This window comes from Rousettus aegyptiacus, unplaced genomic scaffold, assembly GCF_014176215.1.
Source record: "Rousettus aegyptiacus isolate mRouAeg1 unplaced genomic scaffold, mRouAeg1.p scaffold_m13_p_12, whole genome shotgun sequence".
Taxonomy (NCBI): domain Eukaryota; kingdom Metazoa; phylum Chordata; class Mammalia; order Chiroptera; family Pteropodidae; genus Rousettus; species Rousettus aegyptiacus.
Window position 1 is genome coordinate 40,416,463 of NW_023416287.1, and position 25,473 is coordinate 40,441,935.

Below are 25,473 nucleotides of genomic sequence, written 5' to 3' on the forward strand. Positions count from 1 at the left end.
CAATGGAATATTATGCTGTCATGAAAAGGAATAAAGCAATGATACATTCTACAACATGAATAAACCTCAAAAACATTTAAGTAAAAGAAGTCAGTCAAAAAGACCACACTATGATTTCATTTGTATAAAATACCTGTGATTGAGACAGAAAGAAGATTATTGGTTAGTAAAGGCTAGGGGAGAGGGCAGTGGAGTGAATGGGGTGTGACTACTAATAGGTATGGGGGTGATAAAAATGTTCTCCAATTAGATGGTGGTGATAATTTCACAACCTTTGTGAATATTCTAAAACCCACTGAATTGTATAGTTCAAAAGGGTAAATTGTATGGTATGTACATTACATCTCAATTTTAAAAAAGGACTGACAATACCAAGTGTTGACAAGAATGTGGAGCAACTAGAACTCCTTCATTGTTGCTGAGAGTGTAAAATGGTACTGCCACTTTGGAAAACTATTTGGCAGTTCCTTCTAAAATTAAGTATACAGCAAGTTCTTAAATAACATCCTTTTGTTCAACATGGTTTCATTGCAACATTGATGAGTTGCTGTAGAAACTTAACTCTTGCTTATATCCGTTAGCCTATGGTAAAATTGGTTTCATAATAGGTCTCTTACAGTCACAGAACTTATTGGTGATATTAAGTGAGAACTTATTGAATGGTTATCATGTAACTTGCCAAATCTACCTATAAGACATAAATGCATTTATTCACCAAAATAACATAAAAGCACACATTCTTTCTTTCTTGCTTGCTTTTTTTTGGACACACATATTCTTAACGGCATTATTCATAAGAGCTCCCAAATGTAAGCAACCCAAATATCCATAAACAGCAAAATGGGAAAGTTGATTGTGATCAAATAATGCAATGCTATACTATACAGCAGTGACAAAGAATGAACTACTGCTACATGTGACATAGAGGAACCTCAAATACAATGAATGATGAGCAACAATAACCAAGATACAAAGAGCACAAACCATGAATGCATTCATATCATTTTAAGCGACAGGTGAGGTAATGATGGAAAGGGAAGCACAGGTAGCCTCTAGGGACCAAAAGTTTTCTAAATATTGATTTGGGTGGTAGTTGTGCAAGTATACATATGTTTAACTTTCCATTTGAGCAAAGCCTAAAGATTTGTCAACCTTTGCATGTTGTACTTGATAAATATTCAAGTATTAAGGTCACTGGGGTGCCAAGTGGTTCCTTGCAGAATAATCCAAGGGGCCAGAAGGCCCCAGACTTCCTCTGCAACTGCAGCCACCTGCCTTAGGGATGGGGTGGGATGAGGTGAACCCAGTCAAGAGAGCTGCCAATTGCCTCTGAGAAGTGAGGGGCCCTGTTACACATAGTGGAGTCCAGCCTGACACCATGTGCCCTGAACACTGAGTGAGGGTTGTCCTAGGCACCACCTGAGGCAGTCAACAGTGGCCACTGGCCAGGACCCTAAGCTGAATGCTGTCAGCATTCTGGGACTGATGGCTGACCTGCTTGTGTGAGTCCCCTTTACCAGAGCTTGTGGCCACTTGGGGAGAAGCTGACAGGCAGCAGAGTGGAGCAGGCCAGGGTGGCTGGGTCAGACTGTGATGTCATATATCACCACATGACTGTGACCCAGGCTCTGATGGCCCAAGCTCCTATGCCTATGGCCCAGAGGCAGTGGACAGGCACTGGCACTGGGAGGACGGAGGTCCCAGAGGCTGGCGTGATTAGCTGAGCTTGTAAGGGAGCAGGAAGATGACTCTGGGCCTTCTGTCCTTTAGCATGGCCTTCTCAAGTCCCAGAAATTTCCTTTTTTTGCTGGGTTGTGATGCTAAAAAGGACACAGTGGGGTGCTCTGGCCCTGTCTGCCCAGGTTCATTGTCCATGAGGCCATGTGGCTTCAGGAGCACTGCCCAACGCTTTATGCATGCTTCAGAGAAAGCTGCTTCTCTTCCCTAGTGCCACCCCATCAGAGGAGAGAAGCATGGAAGGCATTTCTTGAATATTGTTAAGTGTGATAAAGTGGGATATTGGCCAGGTGTGAGTGGAGTGCTGCCCTGGCCAAGGTGGGCTTAGTGGGGAAAAAAAGGTGCAGGGCATAGCACGAGTCCTTAGACAAGGCCTCTGTTAGAAGTAGGCCAGGGAAGCAGGCAAGGAGAGGGGCAATGCTGATCGTGGGGCTGTGGTCTGGACACAGGGTCTGAGCCAGGACATCATGGTTGGAGTAGGTGGGGATGTCTGAGTGTAGCACACTGGAAACCAGCTTGGGAGTTGGTGGGCAGTAGCAACAGTTCTTGAGACATTGATCCAGACAGGAAGCATGTGAGTGCAAGCACTGAAGAGGAGGGGGCAAGTGTTGCTCAACCACTCAGGCCCTTGCCTGTATCCATGTGCATGTGTCTGTTTGTCTGTCTGTCTCTGTTTCTGAATCTTGGGTGCTCTCTTGCTCTCTCTCATTTCCTCTCCTCTGACCTTCTCCCTTCTGCTATTGACTCTCTTCTTCAAATCACCTCCAGCTTTCACATTTTTTCTTATTAAAAAAATGTTATTGTGGAGTATATCACACATTCAAAAGTATGTTAAATGTATTTGTGTGGTTTAAAGAATAGTAAAATGAGCAAATAATGAATAGAACATTCCCAGATTTCAGCAGCCTCTGTACGTCCTCTGACCATGTCTTTCCCTCTCGAACCCCCAATACTGTCATAAAGTTTGTTAATAACTCTTGTGCATTGTATAGCTTATCAGTAATCTATTGTTTAGACTTTCTGTTTGTTTTTCACAACCTTTATTAAGTGGAATCAGACCTGTGTATTCTTCTGAGACTTGATTCTCTCTAGTGACATTGTTTCTGAGATTCATTTGCGTTGAGATGTGTCCTACAGTTGTCATTTTCAGTGTTGTGTGGAATTCTGTCATTGAATATATCATTATTTATTTGTTCATTCTATTGTGGGTGGTCATATGAATTGCTTCCAGGATGTTTGTTGTTTTTGTTTTTTTGTTTTTTGTTTTTTCCTGTTCAAGAACAGCTCGCTGTGGGAATTTTAGACATTTCCTGGGACACATACCTTACTGGGGTGTCAGAGTGAGTTTCAGGATTACAGGGATGATACTTCAGAGTGGTTCCCCAGCATGGACTGATACTCTCCTCCTATTTTCCATATTTTCCTTGCTTTCCCTGATCTGTTCTCCTTTCTTCTCCTCATTTCCTGATGAGGTAGGGTTCAGATATGTGTTGATATACCTGCTGAGTTTGATCAGAGCTGCCTTGTGCTGGGGATGGAGGGGGAAGGTTGCCCTACAGATAGTGCCATAAAGAGGTCTGGTGGGAGGGGAGTGTCCTGTGCTCACCTCAGTCTTCCATTTTTAGGAACCCATCTCTGGCCCCCACTTGTCTCCCTCTTATGTTCTGCCACTTCCTCACAGCTGCAGCATTGTCCAAAATGCAGCCCCTGGTTACGGAAATCAAGACGCTCTTCTCCTATCCTTGTCCCTCTGGCAGGGTCAACCCTCTTTGGAGCAGAAAGAGTCTCCCTCAACCCCACATTAGCTCTAGGCTCCATCTGCCCTCAATCCTTGATTCTGACTTCTGTGGGAAGCAGGAAGATGTGGGATGTCAGTTCTTTGTCAATTGTTTTTCAGGTGGTTTGTAAATATTCCCAAGGAAATGCTTCTCAGTAATGAACAAGGCCCCTGTGCAAGCTGAAATTGTATGAGCAATTAACCCCACTGGCCCAATGCCAACAGGAGTGTCCCAGCTGCTTCCCTGGGACAAAGTCCAAGATCCTCAGATGTGATCCCCTCCTTTCCTTTGCTCTCTGTTACCTGAGGAGTGTCAGGCTTGAGCGAGAGGGAAGTGGTTGAGTCCAGGAAGCCAGGGCTGCAAAGGGAGGGCTTTCCTTCCTGCTTCTGGCAACGTGTCCACCCACCACGGCTCTAAATTCTTGATGGTTTCCGAGGCTATTGGGATACAGAAGGGAATTCTTTGAGGTCTCCATCTCTGGGCGCCCCCACCAATATAGGTGTCCGTGGAGATGAATGGGCTGGGGGGAGGGCAGGCAATTCAGGTTGGTGTGTGTGGGTCACAAAGGTGACAATCACAACCACTTTTGGCACAGGATTCAGACATGTCTGTGTCCATCAAAGGACTACAGGAGATACTTCCTCTCATGAGGCTCTTTTTATAAGGGGAGAAGACCTTTTCCAGATACCCTCCCACCTGCTAGGACTGGTCTGTGACCCTATCAGCTGCCTTCACCCTCAACAATAGAAAACAGACTCTGCCTTCAGGAAAGAAGAAGGATGGCTGTGGGTAGACAGAGTTGGGCTTTGAAGACTGAGTAGGAGTTCACTAGTACAAAAAAGAGGAGGATGACATAGGTTGAAGGACCATTACTTCCATCCAACAATCTCTACCCATCTCCTAACTCCAGGTCTGTGAAGGTCGGAAATGAGGTAAGAGAGAAAAGGGGCTGAGATGCAGATTCTAGGTGGCTAAAAGCTGAGGTTTAACTGGATGCATGGCTATGGGGAGATCACAACCCTTCCTGAGCCCTCATTCCTTTGTTCCATAGAGTGGGTTACAGGGCCTCTCAACTAAGGCTATGTGTAGATTCGGCTGGTTTAAATGCCTGTAGGGTTTGGCATATAGAAAGTACTCAAATCCACACACTTGACATTCAAGCTGTGGTTACTAAACCTACTATGTGCTGGGCCTGGAGCACACAGCCAAGAAAAGGGTAGAGAGGACACCTCCCTCCTGGAGCCGCTGCACTTAAGTTAGACCATTCTGGAGAGAAAGTCCACAGGATAGTGTATCAGCAGCCAGGGTGGTCTGTGCATCTTTTGCCTGGTAGTCAGGGAGGGCTTCTCTGGGAGAGGTGACAAAGGACTGATACCTGAGTGACAAGGAGGAGCCAGCAGGGCAAAGATCTGGGGTAAAGCTCTTGGGAAGATGAACCAGCAGAATGAAGACCCTGAAGCAGAAACATGCTGTCACATATTAGGAAAGCAAGGAAGTGGATGCAGCTGGAGCAGACTGTGTGTGGTCCTGTGTCTGGGGCAGCTGTCGTTCTGAAAGGCAAGTTCCATCTGGGCCTGGTAGTTTCTTAGTCATGAGAGAAAGCCGAGCCCTGTCCAGGGTGCTGAAAGGCCAACGCAGGGTGGCGGCCCAGAGCAGGCACCTGGATAAGATCCACCCCCTATTTCTGAGCAATCTTGGGTAAGTCTCCAAGCTTCGCTGTGAGCAGCTTTCTCCTCCACGGCTTGGGAGTAACAGGTAGCAATCTCCTGGAGCTGTTACGGAAGGGAAGAGCTTGACCCACAAGCAGGCTCACATTACGCATCAGCAGCTACAGTTAGTGCCCTGCTCTGTCCTTCCTAGACGTGCCACCTAGACAAGTCTCTCACCTTCTTTGAGCCCCAGCTCTGTTGTCTATTACAGAGGTAGGGACAGCAATGGATCCTGGGCATGACGCCGGGAAGAGAAAGTGAGGGGTTGGGTGCCAAAGCTGCACCCCCTCTCCCAAGGGCAGGGAGTGTGGATCACTGGGCTCTAGAACCTTTGCCATCTTAGTTGGGGTGGGGGTCAGAAACTGTGGCTTTGTGGTGGAGCCTCCCTCCTATTGGAGTTAACATGTCCCTCATTTATTGGGGCTGGCATGCCTTGATGCCTTGCAACCAATGGCTGGATATGAGGGCACAGGTGGAGCTCTCCTGGGACCCGGCCTCACTGACTGAATATCTGGGAGCTTCTGGCAGCAGCCAGATAAAGGTGTTATAAGGAATCCTGTGAGCAAAATGTAAAGCCTTTTCTCTTCCCTGTTAATAGATCACATAAGAGCCTCTTTGCCGTCGGATTCAATTTATTCCCATCTGGGCCCTGCTGTCTCCATCAATTTAGCTAATAAAGAGAGGTGGACTGCTGTGACCTGGGCTGCCACAGAGGCTTCTTCTTCTAAGCTAATTAACCAGCCTGAACAATCCCTTTTAATACTTCTGTGCTTAATACCATAAAAGGGAAAATTGAATTGAGAATGGGGGATGGGAAAGAGGAGGGGTCAGGGAGTGTGCAGATGGTTGATATGGTGAGGATGAGTGGGGCTGGTCATTCTGGGCTCTGGGCAAGTGAAGAGGTGGAGAGCCCAGCTCCAGGATCGCAGACTCCAGACCCCATTCTACAATGCTGAGTAGCTGGGTCTGCTGTCTGAAGCTCAGCGCTTTTTCACTTATAAAGCAGAGTGCATATTGGTAAGAGGAACAAGGGACAGCCTAGTATTCGTGCTGAACTCCCTCTGTGTGGGACAAATCCCAAAGAAAAAGGCATGCAAGTATGCTGCAATATGTATAGGGCAGCTCTAGAAAAATACATGGGAAGTTGGCAGCCCAGTGGTTTCTGGGAGAGACTCCCCTTTTATAGCAAGTGGGCTTTGTGCCAGGCTGCTTGAGAGTGGACCAGGGTTCATTTATTAGGTGAGGGGTCCTGAGCAACAGTCTTTCCCTCTCTCACCTCAGTGTTCTTGCCTGTGAAATTTGGATAAGAATAGTGCACTGCTCCTAGGGTATTATGGGGATTACACGAAATCACGTTGATAAGATGCTAAGCTGCTTCCTCAATAAATATTAGTGGTAATATTTTTTATTATTGTGATTTGAATTCATACCAAGTATGTATATTAGCTGTTAAAAGGCATTCATCTATGTTAAAAACACAGACAAAATCTCATTCTCCTCTGGTCACATGGCTTTATCCCAGCTTGCCCAGTGCCAAGCCTAGGGCAAGATGCTTCCTGGCATGGATGTTGGCGGACTTCTCATACCACGACACCTGGCGCTGGAGCAGAGAAAGACATTGCTCTGGGTGATATTGCACATGCCATTTAACTTCTCTTTGTCTGTGTCCCTACCTGCAGAATGGACTTGTTGTGTCCAAGGCACTGCTCTGCCCAAGACAGTGGCTGGCAGACCTCCCCACTTCGATGACTGGATTTTGTCCAGCTGCAGAGAATATGGTCAGAACACAACCTTCAGCTGTCAGCTCCTTCAGGGTCAGCATCAACTGTGGAGAGCCACCTCACCTGAAACTTTGACCTCTTCAGTGCAGCCTGCGTCTAATGACTGAGTGAGGAGGAGGCATAAAGGCTTAGCCATCTCAGCCCAACAGGGAATAAACTGGCCAGCTGCAGTCACTGCAGCATTTCCTACAGGGTAAGTGGAGGCTTTTGGGGCCTTTGCTTTCTCTTGTGAAACTTTTATTCCATTGGGGGTTCCAATAATAATCATGTAGAATGTACCCAGAGAAAACCTTAGGGCTCATTGTCGCTTCTAATCTGGTGACTTGCAGATGCTTCTCCAGCTTTTCATTCTCTCTTGACCTCCAGATTTATGTGTTTAGTCAACTCTCTGACACAACCACTTGTGTGTCCTCAGGTATTGCAAACTCAACATGGCCAACTGAGCCCCTGGTGATGCACCCTCTCCTCTCCTATATCTGCTCTCACAGTCTTTCCACATCAGTGAAGAGCTGCTCTCTCCTTAATTAGCCTGGGCTAAAAATCTTGGAGTCATCTTTTGCTTTGCCCTTTCTCTCACGCACTGTTACCTACTCCTTCAGAAAATCCTGTGGTTCCATCTTTAAGGTACCACTTCTCACCACCTCTCTCACTATCATCCTGGTCTGAGCCACCAGAGACTCCTTGCATGATTACTGCAGTCATGTGCTCTTCATTTATCTCCCTGCCTTATCCTTGTCCCCTTCAGTTGACTTTCCACTTAACAGCCATAGCATCCACTGCAAAACTTAAACCAGATTAGGTCACGCTTCTACTCAAAACCCTCCAGTGGTTTCTAATCTCAGATGGAGCCAAGAGTCCTTCCCTGGCCATACAAGACCATGCATGACCAGGCCCTGATGTCCTCTCCAACTTCCTCTCCTGTCCACTCCACTAACTAGCTTGCCACCTCAAACACAGCATACGCTTTTCTTTCTCAGGGTTTTTGCACCTGCTTTTCCTCTGCCTGGAATACCCTTCCCAAATATTCTTACTCCTTTTATCCCTTCGGATTTCTGCTCAAATACCTTCATCCATCTCCCTCACTCTCTATTTAGCTGGTCTAGTCAATTTTCTTTCATAATATGTATCATCAGCTGATTCATATCTATATCTAGGTTTAGATAGAGTCTTTCTTCCCCCACCATAATATACATTCCATGAGACATTATCTGTTTTTTCTCTGATATTTCATCACATATACTTGATATAGCTCATCTGAATTGAGACGTGCTATAAGTATAAACTACACATTAGATTTTGAAGGCTTAGTACAAAAAAGTTCATTAGTAATTTTTATGCTCACTATATAAGATGATAATATTTTGGATACATGAATATTATTAAAATTAATCTCACCTGTTCCATTTTTTTTAAAGACTTGGCTCCTAGAAAATTATATTTCCATTGGGCGCAACTATTTCAGAGAATGAAATGTAACATGGCTTGGATTTACTTTATCTTGTATATCTCTTACTGGGGAATCTGGTTCTTTCTTTCTAAGAAGCTGACTCTTATCCAGGCCTGGGGCTGAGGATCAGGGAGGGTGGAGGCAGTCATGGAGCTGTCAACTCTATAGTGGTGAAAAGTGCCCAGCCCTGCAGCCAGGACTTTGCAGGGCATATACTAACACTGCAGCCCCTTGCAGATGCCCTAGCCCTATGCTTTATGCTAGGCACAGGAGCAGAAGAGAGAAGAGGCACCCTCTCTTCTCCTAAAGACATGCTCCTTAACCTGGGGAGGACAAGGCTTTGTAAAGGAATTATCAGGAAGATAATTAGAGCAATAAATTGTGTGGCCCTGAAGGCAGGCAAGCATGGGATTGGTGGTGAATGAGAAGCTCCTGGAAGGTTGGCAGGTTCAGTATATTTGTCTTTCTGGATGACTGGACTGGCCTTGAGCACAGTAGGATTCAGATAAATGAACTTCTGCCATTAGGCTTATTTTGTTAGCATCCATGCACTGCCCCAAGTACTGGGAGACCATGGAGATGAGATACATGAGGCCCTGCCCCTGGGAGCTGGCATCATGAGGTCTCATTTCAGGGTAAGAACAGCCTCTCTTCTTGGGTGCAATTCCAGCTTAATCATTTCCCAGCAAGTCACTTCAACACTATGCTTGTTTCCTCACCTGTGATGGAGTCTCCTCCAAACCCTAGGGGCAAATGAGAAAAAAGGTGAGGTGCCAGGTACAGGGCAGGACTTCAGAGATGAAAAATTCCAAACAAAATTCTTGCAACCTTTGTTTATCATGATTTACTAAAATATTTTAAAACAACCTTCAATATTTTTATTAAAGTAAAACAGTTAAAAATTCAAATAGTTGGAGGACTCATGAGAAGTTGGTTCCCACTCTGGTCCACTTTTCCTTCCCCCGAAAGAATCCTCCTAACTCTTTCTTTGAGCTGCAGGAACATCCTAAACAGCCATAATCCATTCCATCTGAGCTCTGAGGAGACTGCTCTCCCACTGCGCCCTCCTCCCTCACTCACCTGAGCTACTGCTATTGTCCCTACCTTGCTAAGCCCTAGGGGTATCATTGTGCTTTTATTTCTTGTTTCATCAACTACAAATAGCACCAATAGACAAGGATTTATAGCTTATTCTTTGTTTTCCAGTTGCAGAAGCAAAACTGGGAACAGGGGAGGGCTTGTTTTCCTGCATCTCAGTTTGGCCCCCATGTCCCAAATCTGCTGGGACAGAATCCCGTCCAGTTTCTTCTTGCCTGTCCCAGCACTCACCTGAAAGGCACTACCCACTACTCCCTGCAGGGTTCTCTGCCCCCCTGCCCACACCCACCCATCCAGTGTGGTGTCCTCAGCTGTTCTGCTGACCTTCCAGCTGGGACCCACTGCAGTTTAGGCAATGAGGAAGGAGAGATGATGGGCTTGTTCACTGTAGGAGAGAGATGATGAGGTCAATTCCCTGGGCATTTAGCCAAGTTAAATGCAGCATATTTGTTGGAATTATTCATTCAACTGAGAAGGCAGGAAATAGATACTATCTCATTTAACTCTCCCTTTTCAGTGCCCTGAAAAGTGCCTTGTCATCTTTTTGTACAAGTAGGGAGACAGAGGCATAGGGAGATTCAGCAAATTGCTCACAGGCACATAGGTTGTTAAAGGTGGAGCAAGGGGCACACCTGAGCATGGGATTCACCTGTGCATCACCCTTTTTATTGTTTCAGTGGCATCTATCAGAGCCAGTAATTATCTTGGTTACTTTCCTAATGCCCACCTTCCTCCATGAGAATGTCAGTCCCAAGGAAAGAGTTCTTCTGCATTTTATCTCCCTCACTTGACACAGTACCTGGCACAGAATGAGTGCTCAAAAAATTGTTATAATAGCCTGAAAAGAAAGACAGAATCTGGATAGGGCGACCATGGAGACATCTCTGAGAAAGTAATATTATTTTTTGCATTTTTTATTTTGATAAAATATACATTAAAAAATTACCATTTGGACCATTTTAAAGTGTCATGTTCAATGATATTAAATGCATTCATATTGTTGTGCAACCATCACCACCATCCATCTCCAGAACATTTTTGTCTTCCCAAATTGAATTCTGTGCCCGTTAAACATTAACTCCCCATTATCCCTTCTCCCAGCCCCTAGAAACTACCATTCTACTTTCTGTATCTATGAATTTGACTATTCTAGAAACCTCATGTAGGTAGAATCATGGAGTATTTGTCTTTTTTCAACTGGCTTACTTCACTTAACATAATGTTCTCAAGGTTTATTCGTGTTGTAACATGTGTCAGAATTCTCTTCCTTTTTTAAGACTGAATAATATTCCCTTGTATGGACAGACTACATTTAGTTAATCTATTCATCTACCAGACATTTAGTTTGCTTTGACCTCTTAGCTATTATGAATAATACTGTTATGAACATGGGTGTGCAAATATCTCTTTTGAGTTCCTGCATACAAATTTTGGGGTGTATATTCAGAAGTGGAATTGCTAGACCATATGGTAATTCTATTTTTAATTTTTCAAGGAATTTCCATACTTTTTTCCACAGCACTGCACCATTTTACATTCTCAACAATAGTGCACAAGGGTTCTAATGTTGCTGCACCCTCACGAACACTCGCTATTTTCTGTTGTTTTGAAATTAGCCATCCTAGTGGGTACAAGGTGGAGGAAGTGACATCTGAGCGGATACCAGGAGGAAGGTAGGGTGTCACATGCAGGAGTATGTGAGCAAGAACTGCTGTGTTCAAGGAACTGAAGGGCCCCTTAGAGGACAGGGAGAGAAAAGAAAGAGCTGGGCTTGGAGAGGTGGGCAGGAGCCTCACTATTCAGAGTTCTGTAGGCCATGGTGAGATGTTTGAATTTTATATGAAGTGATTGGAGACTTTGAAGTTGAGGAGTGGCACCATCTGGTTTCCGTTTTTAAAAGATCTTGCTGGTTGCCATGTCATGTTTTAGTTATCTACTGCTATATAACAAAGTACCCCCAAACTAAGGGCTTTAAAATAAGCATTTTGTTTTGCTGACAATTCTATGGCTTAGGACTCTGGGAAGGGCTGAGCTGGATGGTTCCTTTCAGCTCCACATGGTATTGGATGAGTCTAGCTTCTTCATCTCATGTCTGGTGCTTGGTGCTCCTTAGCCTTTCTCTCTCCTCCAGGTGGTGTCTCATCATTCAGGCCTTCTTCACGGGACTTGAACTTTTGCACATGGTAGGCCAAGGGGAGGTGGCACTTCTTACACTACAGAACTGGAAGCCAACAGGCCATGTAAGAGCTGTGTCCAGCACCAGCACAGCATCATTTCTGGCACATTCTATCAGCCAAAGGAGGCACAAAGCCCACCTGGATCCAAGGGATGGAGAGACAGAGTTCACTCTTCATGGAGGGTGGGTTGGCAAAGCCACAATGTAGAGGAATCCTGGGGTAGGGGATAGTGTGGCATCCCAGAGCGGTGGATGGATAGTGGGTTAGAGTGAGGTATACCCAGTGGCTGTTAGTTGAGGGAGAGCTGATAATGCTGGGTATGAGTTGATGGCTGTGGGAAGAAAAGTGGATAAATTAGATTCAGCAGGCAGCAGCCACAGAATTTGATAATCGAGTGGATGGGTGAGGGAGAGAAAGAGGTTAAGAGAGATTCCCAAGTTTTAGACTCAAGTCACTGTATTAACTATGCCTTTTATTTTCTAATACTTTGATATCTTGGTGGGGAGTGTCCCTCCCATAGTTAGTCAATTTCTAGAGATGGTAAAGGACTCATCTTTGAATGTGATTTTTCTAATACTAACAAACCAGTCTAGAGCCCACATATCCCCACCTCCTCTATGCAGCTTTCAGACTCAGAACCACTGTCTACCCGCTGCAATCACCCAGAACGAGGTACCAGACAACTTGGGACAGCCCCACACCCAAGAGTCCTGAAATTAGTCAAACCAGATAATTCTAAACCTGATTTTCTTGCTCATCTGTTCCTTCCTGCAGAAACCACAATAAAGGCTTTTGCCCACATTTGCCTGCCCCCCAGCCTCCTGACTGACCCTGGGGCTCTCCAGTGCGGCCCCTGTGGCATAACATACCTCCTACTCTTGGGACCTGGGCATACAGCAAGTTACTTTTTCAATGGCAGTTGTTTCCTGATATGTTGACCTCACCATATATGAATAATAATAACGCTTGTATTTTAGAATAGTCACTGTGATCAAGACACCCTGAGTGTGTGCATTGGGGGAGGGATGCCTTCTTTGGTTTTCCAGGCTGGAAGAGAAAGGGCAGAGAAAACCTGTGTTCATGGGGTTGAGTCAACCCAAACTCTCTCACCCATATCTGTCCATTTCTCTGGTGGAATGTTCCCATAACAACCAAGTAACAATGGCCATTCTCCAACACGTGGGCTCCAATGGGAATTGAAAGATGGAGAGGGGGTGAATGGCTTCTTTTAATTAAAAAGAAAATATATAACTTTAGTTTCATCTACATTAAAAAAAAAAACATCTAGGAGAAATTGTAGATATCCCACATTCTCCCATCTCTAACAAAATGACTATTTTATTTTCTCAGGACATATGCTTTTACTAATTTGTCCAATGGACATTTCTATTTTCCTCCACTACAACCACAATGTGTATGGTTGTGTGCTGGCCATGGGGAGGGCAGGTGGTGATCATTCAGTTATCACCACATTGACCTCTCCCTGGATCTCCATGGTTTCCTGGCTGGTGGTTTTTAATGGCTTTGCGCTGTTGTGGAGTGGAGCAGGGTGGGTGCTTCTTACCTACTGCTGTTGTGTACAGTGGGGTGGTGGCCTCAGCCAAGGAGGGACGTCCAGAAACAGAGCCAGGTCCAAACATGCCATGAGCAAACATGCCCTGTTGGGCTGCCAGATCCAAGGGAGGGGTCTGAGGGTGCAGCCAAGTCCATGAGCCAATTCACTGCGGATGGCAGAACTGGGCGAATGGCTGCCAGGGTGGGCAGGAGCCTGTAGCCAGCTGCTCCCAGGTTATATTTAGATGTACTGCCCACAATAGCAGGAGGACTGGGGCATATGAGGCAGATGCATCATATGCTGCCTAAGTGGTCCTGGCATTGGGCGTGTTGGCAACTTCTCATTTGGGGGCATTATTTTGAAATTTCTCAACAAAGAAAAAAGGGGATGGGGAACTGTTATAGAATAAAAGAAACTTAAAAGAAACACATTGACCAAACACAACGCATCACCATTTTTTGCATCCTGATTCCAACAAACCAATTCTAAAAGCTTGAACTTTAAAGTTATCTAAAGACATTTGGACAAAATTGAACATGGACTGTGAATTAAAATATATTAAAAATTTATTAATTTTGAGGAGCATTATGATATGACTAGAGTTTTCAAAAGTCCTTGTCTACTAGATACACAAATTAAAGTATTTATGGACAAAATGAAATGATGTCTGGAATTTGCCTTCCAACACTAAAAAAAAAGTTAGTGTGTGTTCAGAGTGTGTGTGTGTGTGTGTGTGTGTGTATGTGTGCGCGTGCGTGCACACACACACACGTTGAGTGTGGGGGACATGAAACTATCAGCTGTGAGCTGATAACAGTGGAAGTTGGGGGATGACACATGGGCTCATTATCCTATTCTCTCTAATTTTGTGTAGGTTTGACATTTTCCTTGATAAAATGGTAAAAAGTGCTTCAATCAACATATTTTAGTTCATAGATATTTAGCTTTGTTTTCTGAGGAATTATCCCTAAGGCTGGGATTACAGGATCCAGGGCTCTGACATGTGCCATCAAATCATTTACCCTTCAATAGGACAGTGCTGGTTTACGTGGCTGTGAGCACTGGGATGGGAGTCTGGGGGTGGGGTGGAGTTGAGGTGCATGTGCACCTTCGCTGGGCAGCCTTGCCAGTACTTATTTTAAGTTTCAACTTTCACTAATTCAATAAGCATAAAGTATTATTATTTTAATTATTTCATTTCCAGCTCTTTGAACATGGGAGTGGTAAGAGATTTGCCCCTGGTTAGCCAATAGCTGCTTTTCCTCCTGACCCCCAGCCCTTCACACAGTTACCTGTGGGATCTTTGGTGTTAATAGTTCTAAATATCTTCCAAAGCTTCAGTGAAATTTCCACTAGATTTCCTATGACAGTATTGCATATAATCAGATCTTTAATTTATCTAAAGTTTAACTGAGTCTATAGTATAATGTATAGAGTCTGTTTTTCCCTAAAATTGATCTCTAGATAACTCAGCAGCATTTTGTAAATTGCTTTTTTCTTCATCATCATTTGGTCTTAACTATTGTATATATGATGAACTCCTCTTGTATATGATGGGAGTCTGTTTCAAGGCTCCGAATTCTTTCTCTAGTCTCATCCCTATTTGGGGGCTAGCACCACACACTGCATCAGTCATTTTTACAGTAAAGTATATCCTGAGCTCTAGCAATCCTGGGCTCTATACCCAGGTCCATCAAACCCTATCATGGCTCCTTCCTCTCCCCATGGTCCCCAATGCCTTGGACCTGGAGTTAGGAAATTCTGTCTGAATTCCAGTTTTGCCACCAGTTTTGTGTCTTTGGATAGGTCCCATAGCCTCTCTGAGATTCATCTGTAAGAAGGGGCAAAATGTGACTTCATATGCAGATGAGATGCCTGCACTTAATAGGTGCTTAGCACATGCTTGCACTTTGGAATTTAAAACATGTCCCTGGGGGTAACTGAGTCTACAACTTGGGTGGACTTAAGCAAGGTTGAGGGTGTCTCCTCCACCCCTCTTGTCAATGCTGGAAACACCCTGATGAGGGGTCCCTGCCAGTCTGCAAAGCCAGAAATTGGTACTTGTTCAGGTGCAGGGCACGGAGGCACTTCATACACATGTGAGCTATAGCTGTTCTCACCCCTGTTTCCATGGTTACTACCTCAGGATGAGGTCACCTTCTCGCTTGCAGGCTGGGAAACACTCAGGCACTCTGCCAAGGAGGCCCACCTGGCATGTAGCCATCACTTTGGCCGCAAGGCAATATGGGCTGGGTTGTATGTCCCTCCTGGACAGCAGGGGTGGGCCAAAGGACACAGGTGAGGAGTGTCACTGAGAAGAACTGGAGAACCAAGTTTGTTCAGCTGGGGTCAAGCAGTGTGTCAGTTCTAGTCTCCAAAAAGCATACTCTATAGTAAAATGAGACATGCAAGAGGCTTGCGGGGGAAGCCCCCATGGAGGATGAGGAGAAGAAGTGGGAGCAGGAGCAAGCAGGAGAGCCTTAGCTTGAGTACAGAACTTATACCCGGGAAAGGAGAGGGGAAAGGAGGGAGGACTGGGAGGAAGCGCCTCAGAGTGCAGTGAAGCTTGGTGATACCTTGGCCATGCTCGTGGGGAGCCCCAGAGCCCAGATTGCCCATGGAGTCCTTGGGTTGGGAAGGAAGCTTCAGCACCTTTTGTGCTTGGTCCTTGACCTCCATGTGAAAGTGCGCCAGATCCTAAAGGCATGGGAGCTGCAGGCTGTTGGCCAACTACATTTCTACCAGCAGGCCCACTCGGGGAGGTAGCAAGAGCTCCACCACATGGCCTTCGAGGGTCCCTGCCCTTTCCCTTTGGAGCTGACATGGTGGGGAAGGTGACATCATGTCAAGCCCAGGGAGGGCTGTTACCTTTCCTAACGCTCCCAGTCTTATTCAGGGAGAAGCTGGTGGCTGCGCAGATGGTTCCCAGAACACTGTAATGATGAAGGGCCCTAGGGCTGTGCTGGGGATTCTGGGGCATGAGCTCATGGAGAAGAGGCTCTGTCCTCCCAGTCTGCCAGAGGGAAAATGGGAGATGTGTGAGAGTATGGGCAGAGAGGTGTTGTGTGACCATGTAGAGAGACTTTTGTGGAGGTGCAAGTGAAGAGATGTCTCCTGAGTGCTGGGCCAAGAACTGGGCTATGGATGGTGGGAGAATTTGGAGGGGAAGAGGCAGAGGAATGTGAAGCAGGATGCTAGAGAAAGGAAATATTTGAGCAACTAGGGTGTGGCCCATGATAGGAGGTGGCTGGGCAGAAGGGTAGAGCCAAATAATAGAGGGCTGGGCATCCAGGAATTGAGAAGGTGCTGTGGAGAATCGTTCCAGAGGAATTCGGGGAGAGTGTTAATGAGCATTTGTAGTATACCTACTGTCGACCTGTCAAGAAGAATGAAGACATCCTTTTCATTCATCCATTGGCCTCTGCCTCATCTTGAATGGTCCCTGGTCTACTTTGCTGCAGCTTCACAGGATTCTCTCTTCTGAGAGCTTTTGTACTTGCTGTTTCCTCTGCCCAGAACACTTTTCCCATGTGAGCCCCTGCTCATCGTTCAGTGTTTTGCCCAGGAGTCTCCTCCTCTCCGATCATGCCTTTTAAGGAACCTCACCCAGTAGTCTCTCCCTTCTATTACATCACCCATCTGCTGTCTTTATAATACTTATCACAACCTCTAAATTTCCTGATAATTTTTTTGGTTTATTCGTTTCTTTTCTGCCTCTCCCCGCAGGTTTGTCAGCAATAAGAATGCAGGGACTTTGGTTTACCACTGTAGCCCCAGCTCCTAAATCATGCCTGGCACAGTAGGCGCCTCATAGATCTTTGTGGAGTGAGTGAATCCATGGTGTTTTTAAATCCTTCCCCCGTGGAGATGGAGGATTGCCCACTTAATGTTCCAAGAGGAAGAAGAGAGTCAGTGTTCTGTAACATGGCAGGGAGGGAATGTGGATTGGATTTCCAGAGGACTGTGTAGTAAGGACTGCTCGCATAAACACTTCCTGGACAAGCAGCCTCCCATGGGAACAGTCCCTCCTGTGAGCATTGTGAGAGTGAGGGAAACAACACCAGCAAAAATACCCTGTACTGGGTCAGTCCCTGTGAGCTTCTCCTCTCCCTCTCCCATCCACATCCAGGCCACAGATGTCCCGATCTACCCTGCTCCATGGTAGCTGCCCTTCTGACGGAAAGCCACAGGCCTCTGCGCTGGCCTGGGAGAAGTCCTGAGCATGCCGCTTCTCTGAAGGGTGGGAGATGTGTGAGGAATTTATGGGATGACGCTCAAAATGAAAAGCGATTCAGTCCAATCCCAGGATGGCAGGAGGCTTCCTGGAGCCCAGCTAAGTTGGTCTGGAGTGGTGATCAGCATTGCAAATCTATTAGCCTGCTCTCAGCATCTGGGGCTGCTGGGGCTGCTGCGTGCATGAGTCATTGGGGGAGGGAGCCAGGAAGCTAAGCGGCCAGCCGGCTGCTCATCCGTTTAATTAAGACATAAAACATCACCCTATGTGTCTGTGAGAGGGTCTGGACATGCTACTGAAGACATGGCAGCCGCGGCAGGCAGCCCACTGTCACCCCACTACAGACACCTGTCAGGCGGAGAGGCAACCAGCAAGTCACACTGTCCATTTTCCTGCCCAGGATGCAGCATTCCTGATAGAGGCTGTCTGCTTATACATTGCCGGTGACATGCAGCTCACTACCCTCATCCCTCCACTGACCAGGCAGGCAGAGTTGTTGGTGCATGGCCTCTGGAGCTGGCTGCCTGGGGTTAGATTACTTGACTGTGTAAACTTGGGCAATTCCTAGCCTCTCCATGTCTCATTTTCTCCATCTATATGTGGAGAGACAAGAATAGTATCTGTGGGTTATTTTGAGGGTTGAGTGAGTTAATGCACATAGGGTACTTGAACAAGAGCCTAGAACATAAACACCTTCTCTGTACTGGCAGCTGGAACACCCTCTGGCCTCCCCTTCCTCTCCCTGCTGTCTCTGCTTTGATAGTCTATTCCACCTGGCCCTCAGCCTATGGACCATATGCCTGCACCTCAAGTGACCTCAGGGTCACACACGAGACGCTGGGTCCAGCTCACCCTCTGGACTGGGAAGCTTGAGACAGAGTCCAGCTCAATTCACCCTCACATTTTCAATGCCTATCACAAGCCCTTGAACAGGCACAGGGACAGCAGGTTTCATGAATAGATGGATGAATAAATGAATGAATGAATGAATGAATGAATTCTTGGACTTTTTGGGTCTCAAGGAGTAAGATAAAAGGGGATGAAGTATAAGAAAATTGCCAGCCTTGGCGTTAGGTAGATCCACTTGGAATTTTACTTCCCTCTTGAAGTCCTCTATATCTCTGAGCCTCAGTGTTCTCATCTGTAAAATGGGTGCCACATGAGTGCCCTTAGTCACCTTTTCCATATCTGTTTTTTGTTTCTTCTTTCTTATTTTGTGGGAGAAGCAGTTATTGTCTCCTCACAGGTGAAAAAAAAGCGTCCTTTTTCTAGGCTCCCTTGCAGCTGGGGGCCGCCATGGGACACCAACCTGCCAATGAAACATCAGCAGGGTCTTCTGGGGGCTCTGGGAAGTCAAGCCTGATACTGGATCCTCTTTCCTTACTTCTTGCCTTGAACTAAAATGTGATGTCTGAGGCCATGGGCATGGGGAACAAAGCCAGTCTGCAGCTGAAGGCAGGGCAGAGATGGAAAAAACAGTGAATCAGAGCTACCCCCTGCCCCCTCTGGACTCCTCACTGCATGACAACAAACCTCTGTGGGTTTAAACCTCAGCACATTAGTGTCTTCTGTTTCTCAGAGATGAGTGCCTTCCTAATGAGTGTTGCGATGTCACCACACATAGGGCACACGGCATCCATGCTCTGCACAAAGTAAGTACTCAACAAACATGTGTGTTAGTTCACATTCAGCTGGGCTCATTGTTCTGCTGACTTGCATGGTGAAGCTCCACTCTGACAGAACTGACCACAGAATGTGCACCAGCCACAGCCTGCCCTCCAGGATTGAGCCAGAATCCATTAGTGCCAGGTGGCCCCAGGAGAGGGAGAGCAAAGTGTGCTGTGGACCCAGCAACTTGAGGAAGTTTTGTAGCAGCTTTGGCCTATGAGCTGATCCTGGCAGATAGGCATGCCTTGTCATGGGAAAATGAGAGGGATGAGCATTTTGGTGGAGGGGACATAGGGTACTTGAACAAGAGCCTAGAACATAAACACCTTCTCTGTACTGGCAGCTGGAACACCCTCTGGCCTCCCCTTCCTCTCCCTGCTGTCTCTGCTTTGATAGTCTATTCCACCTGGCCCTCAGCCTATGGACCATATGCCTGCACCTCAAGTGACCTCAGGGTCACACACGAGACGCTGGGTCCAGCTCACCCTCTGGACTGGGAAGCTTGAGATAGAGTCCAGCTCAATTCACCCTCACATGAGAGGTGGAGGGGACTATAGGTAGGGAAGCCCAGGGCAGCACCTCTTCTTACCAGGCAGGTGGGGCATGGAAGGGATATGGGAGGCTGTGTGGGAGAGTCAGGTCTTGGTGGGAGCAACCTTAGCACCAGACTTCATTCTGTAAACCAGCATTTCTCCAACTTCCTTGCACAGTGTATTTGGTCATGGTGTCAGACCATGTGCGCTTTTATTTACTTCATGTGTTCTCTTCAATTCAGTTCACTTTAGAAAACTCAAACAAAGGTGGATCTCCACAAAAAAATACTGGAAAGCTGATTCCACTTACTATCAAGAGAAGGTAAGTATAAATCAAACACAATGAATGTCTGTAATAGTAATCAATTCTAGCTAGTATTTCCAACCTGCCAAGCCTCTGTGCCTGATGCCTGCCCTTTCTCTCTGTCAAAAAGGGAGGTTAGTGTGTGTTAGAGAGCTGTTAAAGACAGTTTAGAAGCAAATTGAGACTATCCGAGGGATACAACAAGTAAGCTTAAGGAAAAGAATTAAAAGGAACTTATTGTCCTCATAACGTGATACGTGACTTAATGCCAATAAATGCATAACCAATGGCAGAGCCTCTGAGGACTATGAGGCCAAGAGGGTTTTGAGCAAGAGGAAAATATAATCAGTAAGTGTACCATTGGGTTGACATAATCTGATTCATGGAGGGTAAATGGAGATACAAGATCCTTCTAAAAGTGGTGGGGATTCTATGAAGGAGCAGGAGCTAAAGCAATTTCTCCATCTCCTTCTGCCATCTGAGGGCCAAATTCTGCCTCAACAGCTGGATGGGAGGGTCTATTCCCATCTTGATTCCCTTTCTCCCTGGGTGGGAATTATCCTCAAATGGGGGGGGGGAAGGGCCCACATGGGTCATGTAAATGGAGAGTGTTATGGGAGAGAGCACCAGACAGATCTCAGAACTTCTGATCCTAGATTGTGTCCCAGGGAACACCTCTCTCAGAACCAACATTCTTCTAGACTTTCTATCTTTAGAAGGGTAGATTGGAGAGGAGTCTGTGAGCTGAGAAGATAAGCACAGGAAAAATTTTAGTGTGGACATTACACGCAGAGTTTGAAAATACTTAGAGGCAAAGGGCTGATCACTAGGGGTTCACAGGACTCACTAAGAACATTTCAATGGAAAATCAGTATCATTTGCCACAAGTAGATGGTACCCATCAAATAAATACAAGGAGAATAAAACAGTGCCACTCACTAGATGTTAGCTCTATTTGCCATTAATCTCCATTTATGGCACTTTTATATGATATAAAAGGAGTTTTCTTTTGATATGAAGAGAGAAGACATTTCAAGATGACAGTTAATATCACTCAAGATTCTCATGGGTAATCAAGAGTTAAAGAAGGCTCTCAGTTATGACCATTTTTTATTTTTATTTTTATTTTTACTACGGTATAATTGACATATAACATTATATTAATTTTGACATAATAATTCGATATTTGTATATATTGTGTATTGATCATCACAATAAGTATAGTTACCATCTGTCAACTTACACAGTCACAAAACATTTTTTTCTTGCAATGAGACCTTTTAAGATTTACCCTTAGCGACTTTCAAATATGCAATAAAGTATTATTAGCAATAGTCACCATGCTGTACATTAGATCCTCATGATTTATTTATTTTATAACTGAAAGTTTGTAATTTTTGACTCCCTTTATCCATTTCTCCCATCCCACCCCATCTTTGTGTGACTATTTTTATAAACATTTATTTTTGGGTAAATTCTGACTAATGCAATAACACAAGTAACTGAAATAGGAAGTATAACTTCTGTAAACAAGTAGACAAAATGATCATTAATCAATGTGTGTACAATTACATTCCCTTGCATAGAAAATTCAGCAGTTTAAGCGATTCCTGCAAGTAGCTGAATAAAAGATAATTATACCCAAGTAAATAGCTTCCTATAAACAAAAATAGCCAGTTAAAAATTTGTGATAGACAGAGTGTGGCATCTAGAGCGCCATTCACAGAAAGACTTGCTCCATCTGCTGGGAATGTGGTCAGCAGATGGCCTTCAGATGAAGTACCTCAGGGCACAGAGCCACTCTGATCTAAGACAAAACCGTCTCAAAGCTATATATACATTCAATGACAGAGGAGGGCAGGGGTCAGAGTCACCTCTGACAGGATCCCTATGGTGCCAGCATCACCATTCATCCTCTTTCTGTCCAATCCTGCTTCCCTCCCCTCCCTTCCATGGCATTGATCCCAGGACTCAGCTTCCCAGAGAATCCCATATGAAACAAAAATGCAATGGAAAATGTCCCATCCATGATAGCAACAAAAAAGTATAAAATAGTGAAGAATAAAATCTTAAGTGACTTTCATAAGGAAAATTAAAAGTAAGACAGAGATCCTGGCTCAGGACAATGAGCTACAAAATGTTAGAGTCACTCCTTTCGGTGCTAAACCCGTATCAGGAATGAAATCTTCAACAATTTAAAACTGAAAACACTACCCCACCTCCAAACAAGAAGGAGATTCCATGATGGACTTGAAAAATGTGAGGAATCCCTCAAATGCAGAGTAGTGGGATTATATGGCAGAGAAAACTACTGCCTAACTAGGGTGAGGGTCTTTCCTAGAGCAAAGGAGCGCAGGCAGGGTTGGCAGGTGTTTGAGAAATGCCAGTGCCATCCTCAGCAAAGGGAAGAACCACACTCAAGTTTCTAATAGACTAGTCTTCAGGAATTTCTAGAAGCTATCATTCAAAAACCACTGAACATGATCACTAGTACTATCAGAGATAAAGACTACTACTTCACCTATAAAACAAAGACAGAGGGTTAAAAAAAAAGAACCAAATAAAGATTATGGAAATTAAATACATAATATTTCATGTAAAAGACTAATAGATGGGGCACATTGCAGAATAGTGCAGCACAAAGCATGAAATAGGCAGAAATTATGAAAGAACAGTTAGGAAACATTGAATCTGGAAGTTCCAATATCCCTGTAGTGGGATTCCAGAGTGGAAGAAAAGAAGGACTAGATAGGAAGAGATATTTTCAAAAAATAAGACTGAGAACCTGTTGAATAGGAGAAATAAATTAATATTCAGATTTCAGGAACATATGAAGTGCTGAGAAGCACAAACCACCACAAAACAAAAAGTAGACATATTGTGATAAAATTTCTTTACACCAAGGATAAAAACTCAACCCTAAGAGTTACCAGCAGAAAACATGGACTATCTACAAAGAATGAAATTCAGATGAAATCAGCAATAGAAAAAACAATAAGATAAAAGAAAGGCTGTTTTCCAAGTGCTGAGACACAGGAACTCTGCATCTAGTCCCTATACCAAGCCGCACTATCAACAAAGACTGACATGAGATGAAGACGTTTTTGTATATAAACATTTTCAGTAGAGTTTGCTACCCTCACAGACCTCACTGGGAAAATTAATACAACAGATTCTCCAGTGATTACAAGAAATTCAGGAGGAACTTGTGGAAGACATGAAGCAATTGGTAAGTGGAGACATGCATTATGAGTATTCAGTTTATAGAAATATTGATTAAAAATAGTCTTGGGATATGTGAAAAGAAAAGAGAGTGGTAAAATTTCTTGATGCCAAGAAAATAGTCTCTGTTGAGGAAGAATTATGGTATTGATTCATTCAATTAAAGGTAGCAAATGTGAATGGATTAAACATGTCTATTAAAAGATAAAGACTGACAGGTAAATATTAGCAGGAGAAAGAGGGTGTAGAAACAGTAGTATAGGACAAAAGAGACTACAAGATAAAAGCATTTTAAAGTTAGAGGCAATGGATTAGTCATGTTCCAGAAAGAAACATTTGGAGGGTTAACAGAAGGGGGTTAATGAAATAACAAGTTTATTTACAAAAGTATTGGCGGGGCTGAAGGAACAAGAGATGATGAGGCTCTCAGGGGCTAGCCTAGATCTGTGGGGGAAGGGAAGAGGGTAATGGTCCAGAGGCCCAGAGGCAGTTTCCATTGTAGAAGAGGGACAGTTGTTTGGTTTTTGATAAGAAATGCATCTTCGACCAGCCCGTAGCCCTGCAGGAAGCAGGTGGGTCTGGGTAGGAGCTAGTGTGTGTGTGTGTGTGTGTGTGTGTGTGTGTGTGGGAGAGTGGCCCAGAACCTGAGCTCACACCCTTCTGCCTTCTGGTCTCCTGGAAGCCTGAGAGGGCAGAGATCTGGGGGATGCAGTCTATTGAGGCCAGCCTCAGGGTCACCAAATAGGACAAAGGAAGGAGGGCCTGGAGGTGCAAGTAGAAAATCAATACCAAGATGTACATTTCATACTGGTAAAAGAAGCAACCATGGAGAAAATATAACAAGCAAAACCCTCAGTACATGCAATAACAAACTTGAAAATATAAAGCCAAAAAGAAAAAGAGAGAGAGAGAGAGAGAGAGAGAGAGAGAGAGAGAGAGAGAGAGAACTATAAGATACATGGGACAATCTACATAGCTGTCTCATGAACAGATTATGTGGAAACAGTGAGAACATCAGAAATCTTCATGATATAATCAAACCAGTATCAACTAAAATAATAAAGCAAGATATTACTAATTAGAAGGAATTAAAGTTTCTGATAACACTGGAGTCAATCAGTGGACTCAAGGGAGGTGGCAATACTGGAGTCACTCAGTGAAAAAAAAGATTCTGAGTGATTAATGTATTTTTGGAGAAACAATACAGATGTTAGTTAACACTAGAATTTAAATATCTCTCTGTGTTAACAATTTAAAGATAATTGCTATAAGAACAGAAATAAAAGGTATAACTTCCAAAGAAGTGAAGGGGGAAAATGGAACAAAAGAAATTAAGAGATCCAATGACTGTCAGAATGAGGAAAATAGTAAAAAATATAGTAAACAGGAAAAAAAAACCTGGGAAGAATAAATGTGACTGGATTATATTCATCTATTAACAAAGATTCTCTAATTGCATTGAAACACAAAATCTGGCTATATTTTCTTTACAAGAGATTCACCTAAAATGCAGTCAATGAGAAATGGAAAAAAAGAATGCAAAAGACACAGTATACAAATGACAAAATATAAGTGTAACAAAATTATGTGGGAAAATGTAATTGAGGGTAAAAGTATTAAAAAATACAAAGAAATAGGCCCATTTCACCAAGAATAAATCACCTCTATTGGCCTAAAGAAGCAGCTTCAAAATATATAAATAAAAACCTGCTATAAATATGGAAGATTTAACAACACACCCTTCTCAGAAAGGGACAGATGAAGTAGAAACACAAGAGAGGAAGGGTGAAAGGGTTCACTTAAAATGACTGAAAATCTTGACAACAGTCTTAGCACATGCACTTACTTGCTCTATATGTTCTAGGGTTGCAGACCAGAGATGTCAGAGCCAAGGGGGGAACTCCTCTCTGAAATGGGGACAATAACCACCAGAGAGAGAACCCCAGCACCAGCACAAATTCACATGCAGGGCTGGGGAGACTGGCTTCTATCTCTGCAGCCTCCTCTCCTGCATGGACCTTTGGGGTGGAGCTGGACAGGAAGTGCCCCTCTCCTTTGTGCCTTTTTCAGCTCACAACACAACTGTTTCTTTAATTTTCAGCTTTTTGTGCTTGAGACAGCTCTGAAAGTAATATATTTTAAGAATTAGCCTCACAATTTAAAGTCTACTTATTTTACCATGTTATCAACTGGATCCCACTGATTTACATGGGGTGGGGAAATCTCACAG